The 24,552-nt window shown below is 43.5% G+C and overlaps 1 protein-coding gene across 1 annotated transcript in view; it reads right to left on the bottom strand.

The window, feature by feature from the left end:
• Window positions 1-24,552, bottom strand: part of LOC126108297 (uncharacterized) — an 85,929-nt gene that overhangs the window by 12,289 nt on the left and 49,088 nt on the right. The window lies entirely within an intron of this gene.

Here is a 24,552-nt window from a genome sequence, read left to right on the forward strand (position 1 = left end):
TGTAAACGGGTGTTAATTGGACAAGTATATTATACCAGAACTGACATGTGATTACATTTTCACACAATTTGGGTGCATAGATCCTGAGAAATCAGTACCCAGAACAACAACGTCTGGCCGTAATAACGGGCTTGATACGCCTGGGCATTGAGTCAAACAGAGCTTGGATGGCGTCCACAGGTACAGCTGCCCATGCAGCTTCAACACGATACCACAGTTCATTAAGAGTAGTGACTGGCGTATTGTGACGAGCCAGTTGCTCGGCCACCATTGACCAGACGTTTTCAATTGGAGAGAGATCTGGAGAATGTGCTGGCCAGGGCAGCAGTCGAACATTTTCTGTATCCAGAAAGGCCCATACAGGAACTGCAACATGCGGTCGTGCATTATCCTGCTGAAATGTAGGGTTTCTCATGGATCGAATGAAGGGTAGAGCCACGGCTCGTAACACATCTGAAATGTAACGTCCACCGTTAAAAGTGCCGTCAATGCGAACAAGAGGTGACCGAGACGTGTAACCAATGGCACCCCATAGCATCGCGCTGGGTGATATGCCAGTATGGCGATGACAAATACACGCTGCCAATGTGTGTTCACTGCGATGTCGCCAAACACGGATGCGACCATCATGATGCTGTAGTCAGATCCTGGATTCATCCGAAAAAATGACGTTTTGCCATTCGTGCACCCTGGTTCGTCGTCGAGTACACCATCGTAGGCGATCCTGTCTGTGATGCAGCGTCAAGGGTAGCCGCAGCCATGGTCTCCGAGCTGGTAGTCCATGCTGCTGCAAACGTCGTCGAACTGCTCGTGCAGATGGTTGTTGTCTTGCAAAAGTCCCCATTTGTTGACACAGAGATCGAGACGTGGCTGCACGATCCGTTACAGCTATGCGGATAAGATGCCTGTAATCTCGACTGCTAGTGATATGAGGCCGTTGGGATCCAGCACGGCGTTCCGTATTACCCTCCAGAACCCACTGATTCCATATTCTGCTAACAGTCATTGGATCTCGACCAACGCGAGTAGCAATGTCGCGATACGATAAACCGCAATCGCGATAGGCTACATTCCTACCTTTATCAAAGTTGGAAACGTGATGGTACGCATATCTCCTCCTTCCACGAGGCATCACAACAACGTTTCACCAGGCAACGCCGGTCAACTGCTGTTTGTGTATGAAAAATCGGTTGGAAACTTTCCTCATGTCAGCACGTTGTAGGTGTCGCCACCAGCGCCAACCTTGTGTGAATGCTCTTCAAAGCTAATCATTTGCATATCACAGCATCTTCTACCTGTCGGTTAAATTTCGCGTCTGTAGCAAGCCATCTTCGTGGTGTAGCAATTTTAATGGCCAGTAGTGTAATAAGTGAGTGCTTCGCTCCTTAATAGTATTGTTCTTACTTCAGCTGGCAAGTGTCTAAAACATCGACACTTGTGCACAGCCTTACCGAACGATCTATATTCCGTGTCTAAATATTGCCGTGTGGTACCTTACAGGGGCACATAAAGTGCTCCATGTGATGCTTGGGTTTTAATGAGCCAGTTCCGTATAAGTTTGAGTATTAAGGTGAAGGAAGGGTTGTTTGGTTCCCTTTGTCACTATTGATTTATGTTTGACGCATCGGAAGCAACGGGCCACCGAAGTGTAGAGATTCCCCTTTTAAATCACTAGCTGGCGTACGAGCGGTGGACTTGGCCTGAGCTCGCGTGTGCTGTTTGGTTCCGATTCCGGTGCTCTGAACGGGGTGGAAGTACAAACGGAGTCCACACCTTAATTCGGAAATGAGTACTCAGTCGCCTCCATCGTTCGTGGCCAAGTTGCGGCCTCACAATCTCGGGCCTTAGTTATTGTACAAGCTGCAGTCTTCTAAAACTTGTGGTGGCTCTGCAAGGTTGCCCAGGTCAAATGTTTTAAATATTTGTCTTAAGAATATTAAGGGATTTCTAGTAGAATGTGTCTTAATTGAAAACGTTTTCTAAAATTGCTGTGGAGTTCAAACTTAGTGGCGTATGACAATTTTGATGGGGAAATAACTGGGTTGTTATTGATCAAACTGTCTATAACGTTGTAAAGTTGTTTGCTATTATCTCGCCTGGGAGGGGCGGATCTTCGATCTATGTGGAAATAATAATTGATTTCCTAGTTATTTGATGTAAAGTTTATTTTAAATGATTTACTTGGCCCGAGTGGCGGTTTATTTAAATACACTCCTGGAAATGGAAAAAAGAACACATTGACACCGGTGTGTCAGACCCACCATACTTGCTCCGGACACTGCGAGAGGGCTGTACAAGCAATGATCACACGCACGGCACAGCGGACACACCAGGAACCGCGGTGTTGGCCGTCGAATGGCGCTAGCTGCGCAGCATTTGTGCACCGCCGCCGTCAGTGTCAGCCAGTTTGCCGCGGCATACGGAGCTCTATCGCAGTCTTTAACACTGGTAGCATGCCGCGACAGCGTGGACGTGAACCGTATGTGCAGTTGACGGACTTTGAGCGAGGGCGTATAGTGAGCATGCGGGAGGCCGGGTGGACGTACCGCCGAATTGCTCAACACGTGGGGCGTGAGGTCTCCACAGTACATCGATGTTGTCGCCAGTGGTCGGCGGAAGGTGCACGTGCCCGTCGACCTGGGACCGGACCGCAGCGACGCACGGATGCACGCCAAGACCGTAGGATCCTACGCAGTGCCGTAGGGGACCGCACCGCCAGTTCCCAGCAAATTAGGGACACTGTTGCTCCTGGGGTATCGGCGAGGACCATTCGCAACCGTCTCCATGAAGCTGGGCTACGGTCCCGCACACCGTTAGGCCGTCTTCCGCTCACGCCCCAACATCGTGCAGCCCGCCTCCAGTGGTGTCGCGACAGGCGTGAATGGAGGGACGAATGGAGACGTGTCGTCTTCAGCGATGAGAGTCGCTTCTGCCTTGGTGCCAATGATGGTCGTATGCGTGTTTGGCGCCGTGCAGGTGAGCGCCACAATCAGGACTGCATACGACCGAGGCACACAGGGCCAACACCCGGCATCATGGTGTGGGGAGCGATCTCCTACACTGGCCGTACACCACTGGTGATCGTCGAGAGGACACTGAATAGTGCACGGTACATCCAAACTGTCATCGAACCCATCGTTCTACCATTCCTAGACCGGCAAGGGAACTTGCTGTTCCAACAGGACAATGCACGTCCGCATGTATCCCGTGCCACCCAACGTGCTCTAGAAGGTGTAAGTCAACTACCCTGGCCAGCAAGATCTCCGGATCTGTCCCCCATTGAGCATGTTTGGGACTGGATGAAGCGTCGTCTCACGCGGTCTGCACGTCCAGCACGAACGCTGGTCCAACTGAGGCGCCAGGTGGAAATGGCATGGCAAGCCGTTCCACAGGACTACATCCAGCATCTCTACGATCGTCTCCATGGGAGAATAGCAGCCTGCATTGCTGCGAAAGGTGGATATACACTGTACTAGTGCCGACATTGTGCATGCTCTGTTGCCTGTGTCTATGTGCCTGTGGTTCTGTCAGTGTGATCATGTGATGTATCTGACCCCAGGAATGTGTCAATAAAGTTTCCCCTTCCTGGGACAATGAATTCACGGTGTTCTTATTTCAATTTCCAGGAGTGTATTTGCAAGGAGATTAATTCATTTATGGTGTTGTATAACAAGCAATTTGTAAAGTTTGCCTGAATGGTGTTTCTTAAAGAAATTATTATCTGATTTATGATTGTAATTCTGTTACTGATTTATCTATGATGCAAATAAATATCTTGAAATGAAATGGTCACTGTATGGGTCAAGTCATTCCACTCCCTGTATAGTAAAGGTTAAGCAATTTGCAATTCAAAAAGGAAAAACCTTCCAGTTTGGTTAAATCGTCGACGATCAACGATGAGAACAGGTCACAAGCAACAACTATCCGAGGGTAATCACCCGGTAGGTGCAAGCCGAAATGTAAAGATCCATTTTAGTATTCGGACAGACAGATGTCACAGATCCACTGAATGAATACTACACTAGTGTGCATCAGCAGCTTGATGTCCGAAAAGTCCCTGTACCAACCCTGATAGTGTAGAATTTGGGAATAATCTCTGCTGTGAAGTGACAATTGCATTGTTTACGCTGTGAATCTGTGCCGAAACAGTTACAGGCTAATGGAGCCAATGACGGCTTGTGTGTGGGTGCACGAACGTTCACACACAGGTCAACCACCGAAAGAGAGAATGTGAGCATTGGCCATGTTTCTCCTCGCCAAGTAACGCTGCTGTATTGAGATAAATGTGCTGTTTTTGGAGGCAGGTCCGCCGCTCGTGGTCTCGCGGTAGCGTTCTCGCTTCCCGAGCACGGGGTCCCGGGTTCGATTCCCGGCGGGGTCAGGGATTTTCACCTGCCTCGAGATGACTGGGTGTTTGTGTTGTCCTCATCATTTCATCATCATCCAGGAAAGTGGCGAAATTGGACTGAGCAAAGATTGGATAATTGTACGGGCGCTGATAACCACGCAGTTGAGCGCCCCACAAACCAAACATCATCATCATCACTTGGAGGCAGTGCCACACATGAGGTGATTACTGGACGTCACAGAACGCGAGGGGAAGCGTATATCTTCGTCCTTCAATGATCTGAGCAGTCTCCAATGGAACCCATTGGCCAAAGACTGGCTGTAATGCGGTCACCGCTGTGAAAATGTGAGGATGTAGGCCAATGTTTATGAATGAATTATCTCACAGCGACATGGAGCAAGTAGTTGTATGTCATGCTTTGTTGCTACAATTTCTGCCACATTCTGCTTGAGATTATTATGTAATTATAAACGTGCGATACATCCTATTTCATACAGGACGAATATTGTTTTCTGGTCTAAGGAACACCCTCGTTAAATGTAGGAATTGGAAAGGAACCGGCATCTTCTTACATGGACTGGTATGTCATACAGGCCACACTATTTAGAAGGATACAGGAATGAAAACATTTTTGTTGCTTGAACAAGAGAAAGCAATCATGGACTGTGCGTAGTTACAGTAGAGCACAGCTACATTATACATTGACAAGCAGGTGCACGAGTTCCTTAACGAACAATGCTGCTCTGGATTGGGCGTGGCTCCACATCTACATCCATACTCCGCAAGCCACGTGACGGTGTGTGGCGGAGGGTACCTTTAGTATCTCTACCAGTCCTCCCTTCTATTCCAGTGTCGTATTGTTCCTGGAAATAAAGATTGTCGGTATGCTTCTGGGTGGGCTCTAATGTCTCTGATTTTATCCTCGTGGTCTCTTCGCGAGATATACGTAGGAGGGAGCAATATACTGCTTGACACCTCGGTGAAGATATGTTCTCGAAACTTCAATAAAAGCCCGTACCGACCAACTGAGGGTCTCTCTTGCAGAGTCTTCCACTGCAATTTCCCTATCATCTCCGTAACGCTTTAGCGATTACTAAATGATCCTGTAACGAATCACGATGTTCTCCGTTGGATCTTCTCTATCTATTCTATAAACCCTGTCTGGTACGGATCCCACACCGGCGAGCAGTATTCAAGCAGTGGGCGAACAAGTGTACTGTACCCTACTTCCTTTGTTTTCGGACTGCATTTCCTTAGGATTCTTCCAATGAATCTCAGTCTGGCATCTGCTGTACCGACGATTAATTTTATATGGTCATTCCATTTTAAATCACTCCTAATGCCTACTGCCAATAATTTATGGAATTAACTGCTTCCAATTGATAACCTGCTATATTCTAGCTAAATGATAAAGGACCTTTCTCTCAATGTATTCGTAGCACGTTACTCTTAGCGCTCTGTTGCCCATATTACTCAGGACTAGTAGCCAGCACTGGGGTGATGGTGTTCTGTGGCCTGGTACACCCCATCCTAGATTTGTTACCGGTTGGTTCGAACAACACGTACATGTTACGGAAGTCCACTGGGAATCCCTGGAGGGAAGGCGACGTGCTTTTTTTGAAAAACACTACCGAGAAAATTTAGAGAATCGACATTTAAAGTTGACTGCTTGACTTCTGCTACTGGCAACATAAATTGTGTGTGAGGACCACGATAATCAACCTTCAAAGCAAGGCTCCCAGTATGAGATCTGCAGCCAACTGCAGACCATTAATGAATATACCAGCATATGGATTAGGTTCCCAAATGTGTGAGTGGCGAAAACTTCATAAGTGCATGTAAGGACAGTAGTATGAGAGGCAAATAGTTCAATTTATTGGGAAAATTTTACGAAAGTGTCGTTCATCTCTAAAGGAGGCCGCGACCCATTCTTGAGTACTGTTGGAGTATTTGGGATTAATAGAAGCAGTTCGGAGGTTGAGCTGCTACATACTTTAGCGGCAGGCTCTACCAACAGGCGAGAGTTACGGAGATGTTTTGGGAATTGCGATAGGAATACCTCGAATGAAGTCGAAGTTCTTTTCGTGGAATGCTAGTGAGAAAATTTAGACAACGGAATTTGAGTATAACTGTAAAACGATTCCACTGCCACCAAAACAGATTTCGCGTAAGTGCCACAAAGATAAGAGGTACCAGGACTCATGTGGAGGTATACATACAATCGTTTTTTCCTCGCTCGATTTGCGAAGTGGAACCTTTCTGCATATTTCTCCAGATTTAAATGCTGGGGTATCAACAAGTGTCAGCGTGCAAGCCATTCAACAAAACATCATCGATATAGTCTTTCAGAGCCGAAGACCCACTCCTGTACATTTGATTACTGCACAACATAAAGCTTTATGTCTCACGTGGGCCTGTCAATAGTGGCTGTTTTTTTTTTGTCTTTGGACTATTGATGACTGGAAACAACATGTGGCCTTGTCGAAAGGGTCTCGCTTCAAATTCTGTCGAGCGGATGTACGTGTACGGGTATGGAGACAACTTCATCTATCCATTTATCTTGCATGTCAGCAGCGGACTGTTCAAGCTGGTGGAGGCTCTGCAGTGGTGTAAGACGTGTGCAGTGCGATTGATATGGGACCTCTGATACGTCTAGATACGACTCTTACGGGTGACACGTACGTAAGCATCCTGTCTGATCACCTGAATCCATTCATGTCCATTGCGCATTCTGACGGACTTGCGTAATTCCAGCAGGACAATGCGACACCCAACACGTCCGGAATTGCTACAGAGTGGCTCCAGGCACACTCTTCTGAGTATATCTGGGGTACCTTGCAACGTTCTGTTCAGAAGAGATCTCAACCCTCTCGTAATCTTACGGATTTATGTACAGTCCTGCAGGATTCACGGTGTCAATTCCCTACAGCACTGCTTCAGACATTAGTGGAGTCAATACCACCTCGTGTTTCGTCACTTTTGCGTGCTCGCGGGGGCCCTACACGATATTAGGCAGTTGCACCAGTTTCTTTGTCTCGTCACTGTAACAGAAGAATCATCCTTATTTTTGTCATATTCAACCAGAAACCTCTGTTTTGCAAGTGCATGTCAATGTGAACAATGAAAAGTGTCTCGTCTAGCTACACACTTAAGAAATTGTAATTGTTCTATGTCCATAGTAAGTTGGAATATTAAAATTAGAAGCTTCCAACAATGCACACCACTTGTGGTCAGATAAAATGCTAGATCTAGTTCGAATGTTTTAAGAAAGAGTGTGAGGAAATTTTCGAACAGATTGGCCAAAGCAAGACATTAGTGATCAGACATAAACTTTAGTACTCTAGTAATGTTCTGTCTTGAAAGAAACGCCACACTTTGCACGATTCTTTGCTAATCCAGATCTTTGGTTGCTGCTTTTCCACTCATCATGGTTTTGGCTGCTTCCATCAGTGGTAACTGTGCCTGCAGTAAATCAGTTACGCCCTCGTAAGGAAACGTGTCTTTCCTACTGATCAAATTAAACTGGTAGCTATTGGGGAAATCCTGTCTTGTTGTTTTCAGCTCTTCAGGCTTGTGACATGAGACACATTTTTCTGGAGAGCAGAAAAGAGAGCTGAAGGAATCTATAAACAGAAATTTTATTGTTTCTTTGATAACCCATAGCCATAGATGTAGTGAATGTTTTATGTTTTTCCATATTCATCGCAGTCACAGAAAAAAGGCCTCGATTTATTGTAGTCAATTCTTCAACTCATTTGTGTTGGATGGTAACTATAATATGCCCATCGTAATCCGTCAGGCTGTGAAAGACAACACACAACGTATAATTAGCTCTATAATTTAAATTAACTGTCATCTCTACCCTCATTAAATCTGCCTGTAAAATGGCAGTGATTTCTGTGTTGCACATTCATCTGCTTGAGGCATTCCTTGTAGAAGTGTCAAATTGCAACTGTTCAAAATGCTTCTTCCTCTTCAGCACTAGTAGTCATCTGTTTGTTTCGCAACAAGCATTTTTATGCAGTTTGTAATCTGACACAGCTGACTGCTAAACCATTATATTCAATCGATACCTTGGTGTAACTGAAATTCTGGGCATTCGTCATTTTATTTTTAGTGCACGTAGATGCAATCTGGTATGGTTTGTGCACATCTGGCTGCATATACAGCAAATGGTAGCCTTAATTGTTTAATAGTCAAATCTTATGAACTGTTTCTCTGATATGGGGACGACACTATTAGTATAAACTGATTTTAATTGCAAAGAATCCACTAAGTGGACAGCCAACTTTTCCTTGGAATGGAAGTACCACAGAAATCGTTGGAATGTTTATGAGCATTAATGCTACTATCTTCTAGTTTCAAAAGGTTTCTTATGTGAGAGAAATGGTAAATTCCTATATGTTCGACCTGTTGCATTAGTAGATTCACATACTTGTCACTTTTATAATGTTTCAAGACATGTAACAGAACCACTCAATTCTTTGTTTTCTTCTGTTCGTCCTATAAGCATCCACTCATGGTCAGTGTACTGTATACCATATGCTTAGACACACTTTCATTTTTTTTCAAGGGTCTCCACTTATTTCAGTTCAGAACGAAATGATTAATTCATTTGAATAAGGAAGAAAACTAGATCAGTTGCTGGCATTGTTGTTTGCTGGGTACATACCAGCTATAATTGATCATTTGAAGCAACAGTCATCTTTCTTTGAATCAACACTTATCATAGCATATTTCTTTATAATGCCTTTTGGTAAATTTCTGTGGATTCCTGCGTAAGACCCTTTATCTACATTTGCATTAATATAAAGCTCCGTAATTTCTTTTAACACCGAACTTGAACCACGAACTTGGCCAGTTTCTAGTTTTTTTGAAAGTCAGTCCGTGACAACTGTTGTATACCATTTGCTGGTGTCATCAAACAGCGATGGGGCCACATTCTTGGTGTTGATACCCATTTATCCAGGTTCATCTAGCTTTGGCAATAAGACACTACGGGCAAGTGAGGCGTTTATATTAATTAGCCGATTGAGCTCCCACACCCTTGTAATGAAAATCGGGAGACATGCACCAAGAAATTCTTTGGGCTCATAAAGTCCATTGTGAATGGCTATTATGCCAGTACATACCCGATTTTTAAAAGTGGTTTCGACAGGTGTCTAGAGCACTGCTTAGTCTCTGTGTCAAAAGTGTCCACGATGTTCAACATAAAGAAAGGCTTGCCTGCAGTTCACTGGTGTGTGACCTATGCTCTGATCAGGTATTGGGTGACAGCTGCTACCCTCCCTCCCCCTCCCTCCCTGCCTCCCTCTCTCTCTCTCTCTCTCTCTCTCTCTCTCTCTCTGTGTCTTTCTCCAGCTACTTGCAGATTTAGTGACAATGAATCATAAAAACTACACCTGAGTTACAGGAAGTAATCAGATCTGTAGGTGAAATACATGATTGCCAAGTAGTAATATATATATATATATATATATATATATATATATATATATATATATATATATATCAGAATTACATTTTTTGTTGCACGGAAAATAAACTAGGAAATTATGGAGCGATGATGATTTCTGTTATGGTGCAACATTGATAAAATATACACCCATTGGCAGCCCTGCCTTTATAACCCACTTCCTGCTAAAAGATCTGACGAGTTTGGAGTAGTTCCAAGTAATTCCGACTAGTTCCGACCAGTTCAGAATTGTTCCGAGCTGTTCAGATTTGTTTCAGGTATTATTCAGCAAGTTTTGGCAACTCCTGTCTTGTAGACATACATTTCAATCAACACAAAACTCAAGCTTGAAGGCAGGTGTGCCCTCAAGATATGCGCGTACAAGAATCACTAACTCAATAGCAAATGCAGGTATTGCCTCTTCACCTCTAAGCAGCATGACAAGTTTTATAAGAGCAGCGTGTGCTGGCTTCACGGGGAATCAAGCAGCTTCTCGGCAGAGTATGACGGCACAGGTGATCAGTGAATCTAGTGCTCTGATAAGGGTCTCTTATTGCCAGCCAGCTGTGGAGCGATCATTGTCCACCGCCAGCCGCTTGCTGCTGCCTGCCGAATAAGTGCTCGTTGCTGCATGTCTTCTTACCGGTTACTCTCTGTCTTTCATGACTGTGTCATCACCAACACCGTGTCAAGCGGTTAAAGGCGCTACAGTGTGTATATTCATGTGCATTGTGCATTCCGATGGACTTGCACAAGTCCAGCAGGACAATGCGAAACCTTACACGTCCAGAATTGCTAGAGAGTGGCTCCAGGAACATTTGTATGAGTTCAGACACTTCCGCCGGCCACCAAACTCTCCAGACATGAAAATTATTGAGCGTCTCTGAAATGCGTTCCAACGTGCTGTTCAGAAGAGGTCTCCACCCCCTCGTCGTCTTAAGGATTTGTGGACAGCCCTGCAGGATTCGTGGTGTCAGTTCTCTTCAGCACTACTTCAGACATTAGTCGATCCGCGTCGTGTTGCAGCACTTCTGCATGATCGCGGCTCTTCAGTCTATCTTTCGTATTAAAAGAGTTTCGGTAAAACGATGCACATGAGTTAAAAAATTTAAAAATTGTATTTTCCGCCCCTACGGCAATTTATGGTCATTGACTGCAGTTAAAACAAGAACCTTTGTTTATGGCATTCTAAACGTTCACACCACTCAGGGATTAGGCGTTAAACCTGCTTCGAGTGTCCGACTGGTTCCAACAAGGCATTAATAGGAGCGATATATGGTCGTGCAAGAGGTGATCGGCATGGATGTGTGTGATGTCCTTAGTTTAGTTAGATTTAAGTAGTTCTAAGTTCTAGGGGACTGATGACCTTAGAAGTTAAGTCCCATAGTGCTCACAGCCATTTGAACCATTCGAACCAACACAGTATACATTGTTTATCTGTGCTTAAGTATAATTTGTAATACATATTAATCCAACAACAGACTAATTCTCTCTGTGTGTTTGCTAGCAACTGCAAGTCGTGTTCATCAGTAGTGTTATTTGGATGGTGAATATGCTGGAAGCAACAACTTGATGTGTATCTTGCTACAGTTGTAACTTCATATCAACGTGTAAAGCCAGCTGCAGAATATTAAAACCAATGCATGAACACTCATACAATTTGAGAAAAAACAAAATGAAAGATGAGAAGCTGCGGCCTCAGAGATATATTGTGCAATGTACATAATACCATCCAATGCTCAACTCTCCGACAGCACGGGGGAAATTTTTGCATTCGAGATCTGATTTCTCTAATCTCGACGGGCATTTCCCCATTCGGCGGGAGTCGACTCAGTATGTTCACATTCAGAGGAAAAAATCAATGACATTTCGTGAAAAGATTTATTCTCTCCGAAAGGTGCATTTATTTTAATGATAGCCGACCATACTCAGTTGTCATATCTGTGACAGATTCTCTCTCTCTCTCTCTCTCTGTCTCTCTCTCTCTCTCTCTCTCTTTCTATGTATATATGTGCGTTTGCGAGAGAGAGCCAGCGCCTGAAATGTACATAGGGTGATTTGATGATGATGTGACATACTTTCTAGATGACAGAGAAGGATAAATGTATCAGTCTGAGGTAAGATTCCCTGTACTGCAAACTAGCAAGTCGAAAGCCGTAAGCGAAAACGTTCTGATAACTCTGGCAGTGGAATACATGTACTGGTAGTGTTGTTGCTATGCGCAGTAAGCAATAGAGGAAATATGTTTAACAGTAGCGAAGATGAAAAAGTGCTCATATGTCTTCAGGTATGCATTTTAGAGCCAACGTTTATTTTTCCTTGTTCTCGTCCAAACTATCACCTCTGTTTGCTACCTGTCCTACAGTATTATCGACAATAGTACAAGTACATATATTTCACTGTTGGAGGTTTTGGCTTACAACTTTCGAATCGTTTGTTCCCAGTACAGAGACCCTTACGTCGAATTGACTCTGCATATGCATACATTTACAAGAGACTGTATCTATAACTTCTAAGCTCTAGAGCGTCGTTAGATGACGTTTCTGGACATGGTTTCCTATGTAAAACGTAATCTACTAAGTCGCCTTCAGAATCTCTGGAAGTGTGTAACAGGTGCTGTGAAACACCCTATTTCGTGATGATTGTGTTAAGCATCGTGTACCACACTGTAAAACTTCAGGAAAAGGTGGCCAAGGAAACTGTAGGCAGGCCTCTTTACTAGATTCGTTACACCTTATGAGTGTTCTGCCAATAAAACGTAGTCATTCTTTCGCTTTTCCCAATTTTCATCCCTAGGAATTCAGTTAAATCGATAGACTTTAAATTTACATGAACTGTTGTACAACTGAAATGTAACAAAATGTTTTGGTAATGATAGTCATTTGGAGAACCTTATATTTTTATAGTTAGGAGTCAGTTGCCACACTTAACAGCATACAGACGACATGTCTAATACATTTTCATCCTCAGATTACTTGACGGTAAACTGTGGCATCATCAGCAAACAACGTAAGGTGGCTGTTCAGATTGTCTCATAAATAATTTATTTATTTTGGAAAATCCAGATATAACATTGATTTCACTCAGTGACTTACAGTCTGTTACTACCAACTGTGGGCTTTTGACAGATCATGAATCCAGTTGCCCAACGGAAGCGGTACTCCATAGACAGGAAATTGAATTGGAAGATAACGTAACAACTAAAAATAACAAACACAAAGGGAAATAATTTCGCATGTCTAATCTTATCTTTCTGAGGAGAAATTGGCACTGAAAATGGTATGAGAAAGTGTAATCATATTGTAACACACTATTTCCGAGGCTGTGTGAAATTGTGGGAAACTATGTAAAAACACAACACCATGAAATTACGTGAATGAATTCCGTTCCATTTTTTATCGGTCTGTGGGAATGAAAATCATGGAGGTGTATTTCTTGACGTTCCGGTTGTTCTTTTCAACGGTCCGTGTGAATCAAACTGTCTGACCAACTTTTCTTTTTCTTTTGATATCCTACACGTTCCGGCTATTTCTTTCTTTTTTTGTGTGTGCGGACTGTGAGAATGACTTCTCATATGGTGACCACCATTGCCTCTGCGGATGATGGTCGGTTTTACAGTGTGACTACCACAATCTGAGGGGAGCATCGATGATCAGTTTAGAGGGTGACCTCTTCCGACAAAAACTGCAACTCTTACGTCTCAGTTAGTTGAAGATTAAAAGAGATGGTTTGCAGATAAATATCGACGAATATACCGATTATGCAAACTGCAGTAGTTTAGAAGAAGAATATTTCTGCAGGCTGCACGTAAAATTTTTAGTTCATTGATCCGTTCACACACGTCTCACATTTTGACAAGGCGTATTCACTTGATGTCACATGATTTTTGTTTTTTTGTTTTTTTGTTTTAGAATTTAAATGAAGAGGTACTCACAGTAAAGCGTCAACTCCACTCTTCGAAAATTACGCATTTTTCGCTAATATGGAAAGAGGTTGAGGCACCACTTTTTGGTGTAGCCACGTAATTTCCGTATATCTCCTAAACGTGATCAAATTTTAGGGTATTTCTTACATTGAGACATGGAATCCGCACCTTCTGGTAATTCACTGCATTCCGTTTGTCTTCGCACATAGAAAACATCTACAAATGACGAGGTTATGCACTGTGAGTTTTGCTGAACTTCCACCCAGAACAGTTCGGGTTTCTTACCTGCGATGGTGTTAGTCATACATTAAAAGTGATACAAAGCAACACGATAGGTTTTATCAATGTAGACTTAGTAGATAGCCACACTACGGGCCATTAAAATTACTACACCAGGAAGAAATGCAGATCATAAACGGGTATTCATTGAACCAATATATTGTACTAGAACTGACATTTACATTTTCACGCAGTTTGGGTGCATAGATCCTGAGAAATCAGTACTCAGAACAACCACCTCTGGGCGTAATAACGGCCTCGATACGCCTGGGCATTGAGTCAAACAGAGCTTGGATGGCGTGTACAGGTACAGCTGCCCATGCAGCTTCAACACGATACCACAGTTTATCAAGAGTAGTGACTGGCGTATTGTCACGAGCCAGTTTCTCGGCCACCATTGACCAGACGTTTTCAATTGGTGAGAGATCTGGAGAATGTGCTGGCCAGGGCAGCAGTCCAACATTTTTTGTATCCAGAAAGGCCCGTACATGACCTGTATCATGCGGTCGTGCATTATTCTGCTGAAATGTAGGGTTTCGCAGGGATCGAATGAAGGGTAGAGCCACAGGTCGTAACATATCTCTGATGTAACGTCCACTGTTCGAAATGCCGTCAATGCGAACAAGAGGTGACCGCGATGTGTAACCAATGGCACCCCATACTGACCGAGACGTGTAACCAATGGCACCCCATACCACCACGCCGGGTGATACGCCAGTATAGTGATGACGAATACACGCTTCCAATGTGCGTTCACCACGATGTCGCCAAACACGGATGCGACCATCATGATGCTCTAAACAGAACCTGGATTCATCAGAAAAAATGACGTTCTGCCATTCGTGCACCCAGGTTCGTCGTTGAGTACACCATCGCAGGCGCTCCTGTCTGTGATGCAGCGGCAATGGCAACCGCAGCCATGGTTTCCGAGCTGATAGTCCGTGCTGATGCAAACGTCGTCGAACTATTCGTGCAGATGGTTGTTGTCTTGCAAACGTCCCCATCTGTTGACTCAGGGATGGAGACGTGGCGGCACGATCCGTTACAGCCGTGCATATAAGATGCCTGTCATCTCCACTGTTAGTGATACGAGGCCGTTGGGATCCAGCACGGTGTTCCGTATTACCCTCCTGAATCCACCGATTCCATATTCGGCTGACCAACGCGAGCAGCAGTCTCGCGATACGATAAACCGCAACCGCAGTAGTCTACAATCCGACCTTTAGCAAAGTCGGAAACGTGATGGTACGCATTTCTCCTCCTTGTACGAGGCATCACAACAACGTTTCATCAGGCAACACCGGTCAACTGATGTGTTTATGGTTGGGAACTTTCCTCATGTCAGCACTTTGTAGGTGTCGCCACCGGCGCCAGCCTTGTGTGAATGTTGTGAAAAGCTAATCATTTGTATATCAGTGCATCTTGTTCCTGTCGGTAAAATTTGATGTCTGTAGCACGTCATCTTCGTTGTGTAGCAATTTTAATGGCCGGTAGTGTACGTATCTTGTGTATTGACTGTTTCTGCAGTGACAGAATGAGTCGTCATTGTTTTGTAGAGAGCTTTTATGTATATATCCCTTCTTTTCAAACAAGATCATTACAATTTTAGATATGTATTCAGCAATCGTGGTTAATCTGATATGAATCTTAATGCATTGCTCGAAATGCGATCGCCTCGAAGTAGTGCAAAGTAGCAGTTTATTAGCACAAAAATCTCAAAAACTGTGCCATATGACACCAAGTCTAGAAATATTTTGTATAATTCATCCTCATACCAAATCTGTTTTTCCTAACTTTAACTGCAAGTCGCATCTCAATTTGATGTTAAACGTAGATGAACTGGTAGTAATTGCCGATCTATTGCTTGCAAGATCATAAAGTTTTTGCTTGGTGTTCTTTGAAATTAGTACAAACGAGTCTCAAAATAAAATAGCGTGCAGACAGAGAACGCAGTCTCAACATCAGGAATGCACAAGGCTGAAGAGTTCTCTCCCTGCAGGGGTCGCAGCAGTGGATAGCGAGAGCCGCGCTTTGTCGTGCGTCGCGCGCTCCTGGGCCTTGTTAACAGTCCTAGGCTGCCGAGCTTACGACGAAGCTTACATACACTCCTGGAAATGGAAAAAAGAACACATTGACACCGGTGTGTCAGACCCACCATACTTGCTCCGGACACTGCGAGAGGGCTGTACAAGCAATGACCACACGCACCTCACAGTGGACACACCAGGAACCGCGGTGTTGGCCGTCGAATGGCGCTAGCTGCGCAGCATTTGTGCACCGCCGCCGTCAGTGTCAGCCAGTTTGCCGTGGCATACGGAGCTCCATCGCAGTCTTTAACACTGGTAGCATGCCGCGACAGCGTGGACGTGAACCGTATGTGCAGTTGACGGACTTTGAGCGAGGGCTTATAGTGGGCATGCGGGAGGCCGGGTGGACGTACCGCCGAATTGCTCAACACGTGGGGCGTGAGGTCTCCACAGTACATCGATGTTGTCGCCAGTGGTCGGCGGAAGGTGCACGTGCCCGTCGACCTGTGACCGGACCGCAGCGACGCACGGATGCACGCCAAGACCGTAGGATCCTACGTAGTGCCGTAGGGGACCGCACCGCCACTTCCCAGCAAATTAGGGACACTGTTGCTCCTGGGGTATCGGCGAGGACCATTCGCAACCGTCTCCATGAAGCTGGGCTACGGTCCCGCACACCGTTAGGCCGTCTTCCGCTCACGCCCCAACATCGTGCAGCCCGCCTCCAGTGGTGTCACGACAGGCGTGAATGGAGGGACGAACGGAGACTTGGCCTCTTCAGCGATGAGAGTCGCTTCTGCCTTGGTGCCAATGATGGTCGTATGCGTGTTTGGCGCCGTGCAGGTGAGCGCCACAATCAAAAAAATGGTTCAAATGGCTCTGAGCACTATGGGACTCAACTGCTGTGGTCATAAGTCCCCTAGAACTTAGAACTACTTAAACCTAACTAACCTAAGGACATCACACACATCCATGCCCGAGGCAGGATTCGAACCTGCGACCGTAGCGGTCGTGCGGTTCCAGACTGTAGCGCCTTTAACCGCTCGGCCACTCCGGCCGGCGCCACAATCAGGACTACATACGACCGAGGCACACAGGGCCAACACCCGGCATCATGGTGTGGGGAGCGATCTCCTACACTGGCCGTACACCACTGGTGATCGTCGAGGGGACACTGAATAGTGCACGGTACATCCAAACCGTCATCGAACCCATCGTTCTACCATTCCTAGACCGGCAAGTGATCTTGCTGTTCCAACAGGACAATGCACGTCCGCATGTATCCCGTGCCACCCAACGTGCTCTAGAAGGTGTAAGTCAACTACCCTGGCCAGCAAGATCTCCGGATCTGTCCCCCATTGAGCATGTTTGGGACTGGATGAAGCGTCGTCTCACGCGGTCTGCACGTCCAGCATGAACGCTGGTCCAACTGAGGCGCCAGGTGGAAATGGCATGGCAAGCCGTTCCACAGGACTACATCCAGCATCTCTACGATCGTCTCCATGGGAGAATAGCAGCCTGCATTGCTGCGAAAGGTGGATATACACTGTACTAGTGCCAACATTGTGCATGCTCTGTTGCCTGTGTCTATGTGCCTGTGGTTCTGTCAGTGTGATCATGTGATGTATCTGACCCCAGGAATGTGTCAATAAAGTTTCCCCTTCCTGGGACAATGAATTCACGGTGTTCTTATTTCAATTTCCAGGAGTGTATTATAGATGTGGAAATATAGCAAGTTGCTCGTTTTACATAATTTTCGATAAATTCTTTTGAACTAGCCGAGAAAACTTCAGATCCACATTTTTTTTGAAAATGAAGCAAAATTGAATACTTTTGAAAATTGCGGAAAATTCATACCGTTTGGACACTTTTGTACATGTCACAAAATTCATGGGCGTTTCCATGTCTCTTGTGGAAAACAGTGGTCCTGCGATGAATCTTTGATGGTAGGGGTGGAACCGAAGGAGCTATTGGCATGGGCACAGCACTCCGTCTTCAGGCCACAAGTGGCCCACTGGGACCATCCGACTGCCGTGTCATCCTCACTGAGGATGCGGATAGGAGGGGTGTGTGGTCACCACACCACTCTTCCAGTCGATATGATGGTTTTCTTTGACCGGAGCCGCTACTATCCAGTCTAGTAGCTCTTCAATGGGCATCATGAGGCTGAGTGCACCCTGAAAATGGCAAAAGCTCATGGGTGCCTCGATGGTCACCCATCCAAGTGCCAGCCACTCCCGACAGCGCTTAACTTTAGTGATCTCACGGGAACCGGTGTATCCACAGCCTCATTGGAATGGGAGGACAGTAAATTTTGTTTAGTGTATGATGCCTTTAATTTGGATTTATTGGGTTATATGGGGTGGGGTTAGTTGTGGGTAATGTTTACGAGGGTCGAAGGTTTCTGTAATTTTAAGTTCGGCATTCTGTCCTAGATGGGCCAATTGGGCCTGACTGAACTCTGTGCCATCCTCTATTGATGGCGTCATTGGATGCAGTATGGGTGGGGGTGTGGTCAGCACACCCAACACCTGGGCGTTGACATTACTAAAAAAGAACAATCCTTGGCAGTAGCAGGAATCGAACATGGGTCTTCCACCAGACAGTCAGCCACACTAACCACTCAGCTATCGAGGTGAACTGACAGTCACCATACTAGATGCATTTTTGACATCTCTAAGTTTGTAGTTGAGATTTGAATGATTCTACATTTTGTCAGCGATAGCAGATCGCAGCTCTGTTATTGATATGATGTTCTCTTGTGGATGTGGATGCAGTAATATTATGAATGTGGGTTGTCGGGAGAGAACCATGGTGGTTATGGATGGCTATAAATATTTGGACTCTGGGAGCCGAATTTAATTTCCACTTGACTTGCCCCACTATGTCTCACATTCACCAACCTGGTTGACAGTGGTTAAAATGACAGGACATTGAAGAGTTTGATGTTGAGTGGGAGTAATAGGGGTGAGTTACACGTTTGTTCTAAACTAAATGAGTACAGTTTTGCTGTAGAATGGTTGTTTGGTAATCAGGGTTCATCAATTTTATGATGATGGTATCGTTCCTTGGAATTCGCTATTACATGTTCAGGCTTTGTAATTGTGTCCGTGGGTTACAAGCTAAAGATTTAAACCTATGGAATTTGCTGGTTGTATGGGACTCGATTATAGAACCAATCATTGAAGGGTAATTTTGAGAAGAAGTGGGTGTGGATTATTTGTGCATGATATTATCACAAGTATACTTCATTTTTTCTGGGTCAAGACAAATAGATGATGGATCGAAAATATATTTTTCATCAGCCTGCACAGAAACAAAAGGGGCAGCAGCATTTGCTGAGGTGTAGGGAAGTAGGGGTGTACATGAAACGGTCCATGAACTGCATATGACCAAGGCGGCAGCAAGCAACGCTATGATGAGGGGCAAGTTGGTGAGAGGGAAACAGCTTGATAACATCACGATGACTGCAGTTCATGTAACCAGGGCTGTGGACTGACTACAGCCCATACGCAGTGGCTCTCAGCTGAGTGGGGTAGGGGAAGGAAAACATGTTCATCACTGTGGAATGATGGGCTGAGGGGAAGGGTGAGTGAGATATATGGCAAGATCTGGCACCAATAATAGCCGCTCAGAGTAACATTTTGTCTCTCTGCAACGAGGAGTGGAAACTGCTCCTGATTACCTCAGGTATATCACCTGTATTACTAAAAAATCATGTCACACCCAAACTATTTGATATGATACCGAAAAAAAATTTACAGAATAAAATTATGTCACAAAATTCTGCTGGGGCCAGACCCCTCTGCCTCTCACAGAGGAGCGATCGCCGTTTGAAGTACTAATCGAAGGAAGAATTTGCTGACCCTTTTAGCATGATGCAATGATCGCAGTTTTACCACTGGCATAGTTATTCTACAGTATCTTCGTGTCAAAGAAGTACAAACATTTTCAAATAAATACCTTGGTGAAGTTTGTCATGGTGCTGATACTTTTATTAATATTTTCTTTGTTTTGTGAGAAAACGATGCTTTTGTGTCTAATTCACTGTCATATTTCTTATCAAATTCCGGAATAGTCGAGCCAAAATGCAGGTTACTTGTGATGAGTTCAGATAATGGTCTTTTGTTTCTAAGAGAAAATAAAAACCCATGCAGCAGGCAAATGATAAAATCATCTTGTATAATTAATCTGTGCATGAAGTTAAATTTCTGCTTACCTGAAACAATTTGTCCATAAAGATATACCCTTATCTTTCAAAAGAATACTCAGCTGTATTTTTTGCAGTACTTCTGACTTTTGAACAATGACATTAGATGTGTTGAATTGCTAACTGTTATCAGTACTCTTCACAACATAGTGCAACATTCAGAACAAAGACAAATAAACTATTCGAATCTTGGCTGGTTCACTAAGAGGATTCAAACTCCTCCCAGGCATTAATTGTGCATAATTACAGAATTAAATCGGAAAAACAAATAATCTGACTTGCACCAAATAATGCTGATCCTAAAGAAAGTCATCTGTATTTCCAAGGATTACACACAACATAAACTAACACAAACAATTTTAAGGCAGATGATAAAGTGGTATGTTTCTGGGTTCAAACGATCCTTGTTATGCATCCAGGATCTGGGCCAGCTGTAGCATCAAACGAAATAAATGTGTACTGCAGAGAGATAAGTGAGGGATTGAATGCAACATTAACAGTATTGATTTGGATAAAGTGGGGTGTACCTTAGTGGAAGTTGATGTTAATTGTGTGCATAAAGTTGGGCCTGTGTTTGGTGTTTCAGTGACTGGAAAACAACATAGAGATGCAAGTTTGACTATTGACGCTCAGGTTAATGGTGTTCAGGCAGTGGAGGCTGTGCCAGGTGTCTCATGAGATGATGTTTGTATTTTCCACCTGTAAGTGCAAATAATATTTCAGTAATAGATACCAAGACTATGTGTTGTGTTTAAAATGGATGCACATAAGGTTAATTAATTATGTTACAATTGTTGTGAATGATGAGGAGATGTAGGCCCATTTATTTGTCATTAGAAAACAGCTGTTGATTGGAAATAATGAAATATTATCTAGGGATGAAAAAAAAAATTTCAAATGTTGGGAGAAAAATTATTTATGGGTGGGAAAGATTAAAAGAATTGTAGAGTTGGTGATACTCATAAGACTACTAGCAAAGTTAATAAAATTGTAAATTGTGAGGAGGATGGTGAGATTCAAATTTCTGTAGTTATTGATAGTGAGCAATAAATGAGTGTGGATAAACGAGAATTAAGCAATGATTAGATGGAGAAAGATGAGTGTTATTATGAAGTCAAGTTTTATTACCTGTCAATTCCAGAAGCATGGGAATAAGAAAAATTTTGTGTTCCTATTAAATTCGAGCAGTTCACTGTAGAAAATAAAAAAATTAAGGACTTTTTAAAACAATGTTTGTTGGGGGTAAAGATACCGAACTATTTAAAGAAAGACAGATGTGCTATTTTTAAAGAATTTGTTCATGAAGTAGAAGTAGATCTTTGTATGAAACACAATCAAAACATAAGTTTACAGAGAAGGTACAACGTTTAATAAATGTTAAAGAGGTGAAGGTAAATGAGACTACTCCAGAGGCCACTGGAAGTACTATATTTGGGACACCTGGAAATTTCTATGACTATATTAAGAATCGGGATAAGGAGTTGTTTTCAACCACAAGAAGATTGCAATGCTACAGGAAATTAAAGTAGGCCTGTGAAGAGAGGTAGTTATCACTTACCAAATATTGCTTGTTGTTCCTTGGTTGTGTGTTAGGTCTCTCTAGGAAAGAATTAGGCATACATTTATTTCAAGGACAAGATACTAGAAGTGAATGTAGGAGATGACAGGAAGATAGAGAAATGTAAGAACAATTTGACTGGAAAAGACTTGGTGGTGCGTTTATGTGTTAAAATGATAACAGTAGAAGTGGCAGGGAATGAAGAAACAGAGTAAATTCATCGGGAGGTACCTGTATATGTAGTAAATTAATTGGTACATTGGTAGATAAAATCATGTTCCTCACACTTTTGTAACCTTTCTGTAGATTTTCTGAAGAAGAAATTACTCAAATCACATCAATAAAGTTGAGTTTCTGAACATCACGTGACTAAAACTTTTTTTCCTGCGACCTTAATACGAGCATAAAAAAAAATTTGAAATGTATAGAATGGTTGCATGCCTCTTACGTTACTACATGTCACATTTCAAACCTTCAAATACCCTAAGCGTGTTGTCCCCAATACGCATTACCTGCACTACATATTAACCAGGGTGTGACGATTGTGGTGCCGATAGTTTCCTGGCTGAGATCTTGGCAACGACTCCTCACATTAGAAATATACCGCGGCCGCTACTTTGAGAAATATACGTTTTCCCCCCAAGTGGGAGTTTTTGAGGTGTAGAGTAGGATGTGCGTACAAACCGCACACGGGTTGTCTGTCGTAATACACACAAATGATTAGAGACCTCTGATTTCAGATGACAGTCATCAAAAGCATCGCAAATATATTTGGTATTTGCAGTATTTACCGACTTAGGACATTATATTTCACAATATCATCAGATACTGGTATTACTATCTTACGATATGTTCGTGTTATCAGTGTTGTTCCACAAGTCTTAGGACAAAAAAAAAAAATGCATCAAATGGCCTTAAACCATTACTTATTAAAACATCTGTTCTTTCAAGTGTAGCTTACGTGTTACACACACAACAAGGAGCAATGGAAATCGATGAGAAAGCGAAAACTTTGCTGAATCATGATATCAGCCAGCATATCGGAAGGATTTAAACTGCTTTGGAAAAAGGAACAGGCCATTGCAGAAGTGCAAAAAGGATTTGCTTACAGTTTGAAAAACGGAATACGGTTAAATTCGGCTACAGCAGGGGAATACAGAACATCTACATTTACTGTAAATACCGGAACAAAATCACAATGGCTTGTAGTACTTGAAGAAATCTCTCGATTCATGGATGTATACTGGATTGAGGGATACACCTATTTTTTTGTGTACTTTAATTCACTCTTGGATTCACTTAAAATTGATGGTTACATTGCATCCAAATATGGTGAACTGGAGGTTGTGCACCTAACAGTTTGTGGCTTCATGAGGCAGGTCCCACGCTATGGGGTTGTCTGCAAGGCAAAGAGGGCAACACCGGAAATCTGTGGGACAGTGCCGTGGACGGATGATTGGCGCAGGGGATTGGACGCTAGCGAACGTAATGTACTGCATGTAAACAAGTAAAAGGGTCCCTTGCTGTTTGGTTATGCTACTGGTAGAGCTGTACCTGAGAGAGATCCTGTAGGATCTGAAGTAGGATGACTAAATTAGTAGCGATAATTCACAGAAGAAAAAAGAAGAGACTTACAAAACGCTTTTTCGACTGAGCCTTTAGTATTGGTTTGTCAGACTGGAACCGATACCACGTTGCGTTAACAGGAGATCCGGTGAAGAGCAGCGTACGATCATTTAGTCTGTGCGATACCTGTGGTAAATGCTACAAGAGAGAGATCTTGTATCCTGTGGAGGATTTGCTGTTCCTAATTCGAGCGAGGGCCTTTGTGGTACTATATTAATTTTTCCTGTCTAAATCTCCCGAAATGACCACAAAAAGAAATTACACCACATATAGTAAAATTGTCTGCAGGTGTTGCACATTTGATTATAGGTATAGGCACTAGTGCTGTCTCGGAAAGCTGTTGCCTTTCTTCAGTGGAACCACATTTAAGTGTCTACAAAACATATATAGGCTGATGGTCATGCACCAGTGTGATCATAAATCTCTCATTGCTACAACAGAATTAGCATTCAGGAATCTGACCGACAAGATATTGGAGGTCCCTGACCTTGTTGATATGGGAGCTATTGACGGGTGTGGATGAACTTTTATAACACGTAGTTTTTCTTTGCTGTAATGCATAAGTAATAGGAGCTTGCCAGTTTTGTTACTGCGAAAGGAGTTTCCAGCTGCAGAAAAATCAAGAGTGATGAGTACATTGTTGGCCAGTTGCCAAATTGTGATGCGAAAATTACAGAAAGAAAAATGCTGATAGCAATAAAGCTAAGGGCATTTCAAAACCAGGAAGATGATAGTTGCATGGATTTGTATCATAAAGACTGGAGTCTTAAAGAAACATTTCTTAATGCCAAGAACATAGGAAAGGCAACATCATGCAGCAATACTCTGACGTAGGGATGAGAGGCATAGCGTAGAAAATCTCTTTTTGGTATAGACTTGTTGCTGAGAATATTACGGAATACCTATTACAATCTGCTTGAGAAGGTGGTTACATTGTACCTGCATATGCAGGACTGCTCACTGTGCATCTTGTTATTCGTAAGAGAAAAGCGCCATAAACATTTCTTTTATCACAAATACTGTTATCTGCTGGTCATGAGAAGATAAGGCAGTGTACCAAACAATGTTGACCTATTAAAGAAGTTACTTCCAGCTTCCAACAACAAATGAATGACATCTGACAG

This window comes from Schistocerca cancellata, chromosome 11, assembly GCF_023864275.1.
Source record: "Schistocerca cancellata isolate TAMUIC-IGC-003103 chromosome 11, iqSchCanc2.1, whole genome shotgun sequence".
NCBI lineage: Eukaryota > Metazoa > Arthropoda > Insecta > Orthoptera > Acrididae > Schistocerca > Schistocerca cancellata.